Here is a 6,805-nt window from a genome sequence, read left to right on the forward strand (position 1 = left end):
CACTGGAAATGCCACATGTCAGCAGCACTAAGATACCTGGTTTGACTCTGCTATTAGTTTTGCCAAAGTGGTGGGGACTTGTTGTGGCTCATACATAACATCCCAGCCTTGAAGCAGAATTACATGCATGAACTTGGAAACTGTGCGTCATAGTAAAATTCTTTAATGGTTTAACGGAAAGCCCTTTGTCGTCAATTGTCAAAGATGATTTGGTCAGATGACAAACAGGGGTTTTGCAGCAGAGGAGCAGCTTGGGAATGGCTTGGACGTCAATAAATATGGTTCTCTTCGATTGATCGAATGATGATTTAAACTGGACAGCCTGCAATCTGGATCGGATTGTCATCACCTATAGCCATGCAGAGATCCTTCAGTAATGTGGTTTAGTGACTTTCTCAACTAAACCACTACCCTTTAAAGCCATAAAGATCTCAATGCATCATCACTCCACAGTGCGTTGCTGCCCTTTACAGACCCTTTTTCTGACTGTGGCATGGAGCAGGTATTGAATGTGCGATGTGCCCTTACTTTGAACTCCCTTCTCTAAAGCTGCTTCCTCTCTACAGGTTCCGTGAGCAAAAACAAAACAAGAGCTTGAAATGATCCTGTACAAAATCTAGAGGAGGTGAACGCACGCAGAGGGGATGTTTACTTCATAGTCTGGTAACTGGGACATGATGTCACTGTAAACAAGGCAACATGATGTATAAGTCACAATTTATTTCTGTATTTTGTGCGTCAACATGCGTCCCAGAAGAGGGGTCTTAACAGTGAGGGCACTGTTCAAAAGCAAGAGTTCAGATGAATGCCACTAGAAGTGCTTCAAGTGCCAACAGACCATGTTGCTTGCTTGCTAGGAGGAATGCAGCCTATTGTCCATTGAACTCATGCATAAGCTCCTGAAAGTACAGCAGAGGGCTGGGGAGGTGGGGGGTGGACGGAGGCTGAGCATACATGACCGCCCTCAAAGCCAGATCATCTCACTCTTCTTCTTGTGCTCTCTGAAGAAACTTCAGTTACTCCAATTCAGACAGGGTGCAAAGTTATTTGTGCCCCCCTGTGTGAGGCATTGATTTCACCGAGCAGTTGTGGGCTTGGCGGTCATGACCTTTGCTCTTGGTTGTTAGGAACAGCCGGAGCCCAGAGGCAGAACGCCAGACACCATGGTAACAAGAGCACTGGTACGCTTACACTGGAAAGATTTACTCAGAATTTGACGGAAATTTCCTCAGGATCCAAGTTTAATCCCCTGATGGGTGAAAGTTTGATACTGACAAATCTGTCAAGAATTTTCTAAGAAGACCAACAGCGCAGACAGGCCGAAGACACAATCAGTTTTAGACAGTGATCCCTCTATTTTAAACTGCAGCGTGGACTGCGGTGAGGCCCGGTCTTGGTGACTCCTGTAAATATTTCACAAGCATTCCAAATGCGGACTGGTTGTCCTCAGAGGAGAGCAGTTAATTTCCTCACCAAATACACACATCAGCACTCAGTCTATTTAGTTTTTCTTTCATGGTCGTCCTCTGATCAAACCCAACCAAGCATCATTAATTTATTGAGTTGAAAGTAAGGAAGGGATTCCTGCATATCCTTTTATGGCAGAGAATCAGAGAGTTACTGCACACACTCCCACTCATTGCAAGAAATACCATGGGCACAACAGAGCAGACCTGCCAGCCTTTATCAAATTTTACATTCCTTTATCCATTAGTTTTGTGCTGGGCATTATGTGCAGATGATGGATCCTGTTGCGGTGCTGAAGACGCAATGAACCAATTTTAGTTTGCCACTAAACATCAGTCTAAACATTCAAAAAATAATTTCTAACCGTTTCTGACAGCTGTTAGCTCCTAGGCAGGTTCATAACTACGCACAGATTGCTTAATTTCTTCATGCATGCAGCACTCTCAGTTGATCTTCTTAAACACTGCTTAAACACTTAATCCACACAAATGCTTTCTCTGAGACTGTTGATATGTAAAAATGGGTGATTATTCTGTTTCTCTAGAAAAGCCAGCAGTCAAATTTTGTTTTCTCATTATTTCATTCTTGCAGGAGTGAGATATTTAGCTGTCTTTGTATTTTGGCACCCCCAACAGTTGAATCAGTTTCTTGTACTACATGATATATGAGATAAAATTGTGTTGTGTGATATGTGTCTATACATTATATACATTCTATGATTAATCATCTTGTGCCTGTTTGACAACTTTTATTCTATTCAGAGATGTGGGCAGGTAACTGTGTTGATGTTAGCGTTTATGGCATCAAATTATGAGTGTATTATATTATTATATATGGTGTATTATATATATTAGTATAACGTTCTTTACGATAAGTGATTAACAAGGAGTTTAACTCTTCCCAACACATCACAAACTCACCCCCTGCCTGGTAAGGCTCTTACAGTCTACCAGCCACTCCTAATGGATAACAATGAGCCGCACAGATGCTGACAACAGCTAATTTTACTTTGACTGTCACAACATGTTTGGCAAGATTTTAAATCCTTCTAACGTATTAAACGATATCAGCATGTTGCATGAATATGCTACAAACAGTATAGCATAGAAATGAATTAATGAAAATTTGTCTTAGAAGTACTTATCCAAAGTCAGTCTATGACCTACACATACAGTGTTGGGGGAATATTGAAAAACTCCTCCAACAGGCTCCAATTATATAATTGCACAGTTTGCTGAGAGGTAATTATGTCTTCTTTCACTCTGGACAGCAGGAAGACAAACTAGATAGGTGGAGACAGCATGCTGGGCATGTGGCAACACATGTTGCATGTCACTGTTGCAGCATGATGGCATTTACAACCTCTGAGAAAATAGCAAGAAGTGATTTACTGGGATACTTGTACATTTATGCTCTCTCATTGTTACCGGTGTGGAGCTGTTTGCCTAGGAGAGTTTTGATTTCCATTTCACGGTGTCAAAGCATTATGACATCTCTGGCGTGAATCCTCTGTCAGTTTGCATTTGAGCACAAGCTTCATAAGAAATGCACACAGGCAAACCATCCACCATCTGACATTTAGAATTTATCGTCATTTCTTTGCCTCTAATGAATTAAAAAATGCAGATGAGCTTTGGAAGCGGAACGCTGATTAAATTGTGCAAAACCCTTTAGCCCAAACATCCTGCTTGATACAACAACAACAAAAAATAAAAAGATAGAAATCTTATTCTGAGGACAGGCGTGCCTGACACGTATGTGTGAGTAAGTGTACTGTTGAAAGCAAGAATAAACATTGCGACTGTTTACGAAGGCAGAAAGGAATAAGCATTTTCATTATTTAGTTATTGCACCTATAATTTTGCCCATATTAATATGTCAGTCAATCACAATTTTGAAAGAAGAAGAGGATAAAACATTTAAGAAGTTAAAATCAATTTTTGCTAAAAATTAATTTTTCTTTTGCTTCTATCAATCAGCAATCGAAAAATTAAAAATCCCATCCCTGTTCATATATTTTAAGATAAAAAATGTGTAGCTACTCTTGAGACTAGTGGGAGTTTTGTTGAAAATTAAATACACAATCTTGGGAGTGGGGGACTGCCGTGGAAACTTCCTCTAATTACGTGACAGTAAAAACATGAGACCGAGTAACACTGTTAATGTGAATGAGCGAATCTGAGAGACCACCCCATGCCTGAATGAACACAAATCTGGACCTTTTTCAAAGTTTAAATTAAAAGATGGCCTGTTTCTCATGTACCAACTTGTTGCTGTGCAAATGAATTGAATGAGAGCTCTGCCCAAAGCATCACCACAGGGGAGTGCAGACCCAGCAATTCCCCAATTACCACCTTTCAGTCAAGTTGGGTCACACAAAGAAAGAGACTCGACCCATTTCAGTATGACAAAGCTGCAGAGGCTTGAACAGTCCGGCCTCACAAGAGTGAGCGCGGCCAATATTCTGGCCAACTCATCTGCCACCACTCACCCCCATTCTGTGAGTGTCCAGACAGAGGGACAGGTACAAAGGGCCACGCTCCCACTGTGAGCAATTTGCACATGTAAAGAATTCTGACTTTGGACGTATAAAGCAAGCTCAGGAGTGAATTTAGCAGGACTTTACTGGAAATCACTCATGTAAACCTAAATTTGAACATGTGAGAGTTACATCAGATTTTTAACTGGACACATCCACATAAATCCAGGAAACTCAGTAAAACCCTGATTAAATCTGCAGAGGGAAAACCATCTATCCATCTTCTTCTGCTTTTCCATTTCTGGTCATGGGGGGTTAGGGTTAGAGACCAACAACCACTAATGCTCGCATTCAGACCTACAGACGACTTAGAGTCACCAGTTAACTTAGACATGCATGTCTTCGCACGGTGGGAGGAAACCCACACAGGCATGGGGAGAACATGCAAACTCTGCACAGAACCGACTCTGCAACCTTCTTATTGTGGGGTGACAGCACTAACCACTATGCTGCCGTGCTGCCCGCAGAGGGAAATATTCCAATAAACCAGGATAGGTAAGTTAGATAGGAATGCCGCATCTCAACTGAAAACAGACTGCTACAAGAATGGAAACTCCTTCAGATTCATTCACCAACTATGACTCACTTTCATAACCTCTTCAATATATGTTTGGGATGACACTTGCTCCTGAATAAGTAAGTGTAATGTCAGAATTCATTCTGGTCAGGTGATGACCAGTAAAGCTACATTATTTCTCCCTTTTCACACGTTAGATGTACATTACTGGGAACACACAATGACTGATGTCCACAGAGGGAAGAGTGAAAATACTCTTTCCCAGCACATAACAAGGAACAACTTAAAAAAAAACAACAAACAAAAAAACAGACAAGACAAACTAAATCTTATCAAATTAATTCCAGGATTTCCAATATGATGTCAAAGTGCTTACTTCCTTTCTCCCGGTAGCCCGGTGAGGATCCAGGTGTTTGTTTTCCTCCCTGATTCCACAGAGATCGCCTGGATCACAGGTGAGATGTTTACAGACCTGACTTGATAGCAACTGATCGCCAACAAGTCTCGACTTCTTTGTGTGTGTGCGTGTTTAGTTTTGTTTTTTTGTTTTTTTTTCCCTGCCACCTACACAACGCTGCCAAAAGGTAAACACGCAGTAGCTGAACTCACCCATGCGAAGAGCAGCTGCAGTGATGTACACAGTCTTGTTTGGAGGTTTCGGCTTCACTGTGTTACCCTGAAGGTAACATTCAAAACATTCCACATTGATTAACTTTAAAAGTGATTATTTATTCCGCAGTACAACTGAACTTCTTGCCAAAAAAAAAAAAAGAATCACAACGTCCTTCAGGAAAACTTTGTGACAAGTTAAGTGCGTACTTTTTGTTTTGTTTTTTTTTTTACTACAGCCGCCCGACTTGTGAAACTATTTGACTGACGGCAAAAAGTGCGCAGTCAACAACTGCAGCTATGACTCAAGTGTCCACAAGGTCGTCCCTCTATTTTCGAAGCGCCGGAGGTCAGAGGACGGATTGTGGACAAATGTCCGCTGTCCTGGACTATAACCGGAGCGCGGGCACGCACCGTGGGGACATACCTCACTCCGCGTGAGGGGTGCGCGCGCGCGCCTCACCTGTCAATCAAGGAAAAGTGAAATAAGGCGCGAGAGCATACGTATCGTAAAGAACACGTGGTTAAGCATCCCGTCGCTTTTTCCGTCCCTCAGCTGGAGCCAGGAAAGAATCAGTAACCTGACAAATCAAGAATCATCAAGGAGTCAACTGGCAGGGGAAGGCAGTTTATTTCAAACGGTACCAAGAGGTTTAACAAAGACTGAAATGTGAAATTAAATCACTGGATCAAAATGAGGCCTAGGCCGACTGCTGTTCAGGAAATCAAGCATGCATAATAAAATCCTGACTACCTGGGGCCGGTATCACAGCTGGGTACGTTCCGGGTTAACCTGGGTTTTCAGTGTCACAGAGCTGCTTTACTATCAGGGTACTTTAATTTACAGAACGCCTAACCTGCTCCACATCACGTTAAGTTGAGGATAAGAGCTCGGCAGGTATATTAGAGCCACATACTGACCTATCAGTTCTGTTTTTGCATGACACTGAGCCCATGGATGTTGGGGGCAAAAAGCTCCAAGGAGAGAGAGAAAATTCCAAGACAGAGTGAAGCCATTTGATTTTCCGGACGAGGTTCTGCATGAAAGATACAGATTCTCCTCCGAGGGACTGCAGGTGTTTCCTGGCCGCCTGCCCACACAGACAATCAAGGAGGGATTTTATGAGATAGTGAGGAGGCTAATTCATATAATAGAAATATAATATAGGCTACACCCTATGAGCCTACTGTTGTATATTAAATGGAGCATTCTCCTTTCACAGGGTTCCCCAGTGATGGCGGTCTTTGATTGCACCCACATCCCTCTCTCCAGGAGTCTCCAGGGTGACATTGAGGCGGACAATGCTAACTGCAAGTCTATCCGTAGCCTCGACATTCAGGTAGTATACATCTTACAATACTATTGAAGTGGCTGAGGTCTGTCCACGACTCCCAAATCTGCCAGGAGTCTGCCCTATGCAGAACATTTGAGCAGGGTATGCCAAGCATACACTGAATGTTAGCTTCAATATGTTGTTTAACTGTGTTATGTGATACTCATGAAGACTCTTTCTGTTTCACTTTAGGGCAGTTCAATGGAGTGCTGCTGGGTGACGGGGGCTGCAACCGTAAAATGATGCTTTACTCCACTGCCCTATGCATCTTCTCCATGGTGTGACTGGTTGGATGCAGCAAAAAAAAGCCCCTTTTGTGTGAATACACACTGATCTAGA

At 42.5% G+C, this 6,805-nt stretch overlaps 1 long non-coding RNA gene across 1 annotated transcript; it reads left to right on the top strand.

Moving 5' to 3' along the window:
* The first annotated feature begins 4,761 nt into the window (after positions 1–4,761).
* On the top strand, positions 4,762–6,458 carry LOC115045849 (uncharacterized). The gene is made up of 3 exons (XR_003840906.1): positions 4,762–4,978; positions 5,108–5,205; positions 6,356–6,458. It is a non-coding gene; the product is annotated as an uncharacterized LOC115045849 (long non-coding RNA).
* The last annotated feature ends 347 nt before the right edge of the window (positions 6,459–6,805 follow it).

The sequence above is a fragment of the Echeneis naucrates genome, chromosome 7, assembly GCF_900963305.1.
Source record: "Echeneis naucrates chromosome 7, fEcheNa1.1, whole genome shotgun sequence".
NCBI classification, from domain to species: Eukaryota; Metazoa; Chordata; class Actinopteri; order Carangiformes; family Echeneidae; genus Echeneis; species Echeneis naucrates.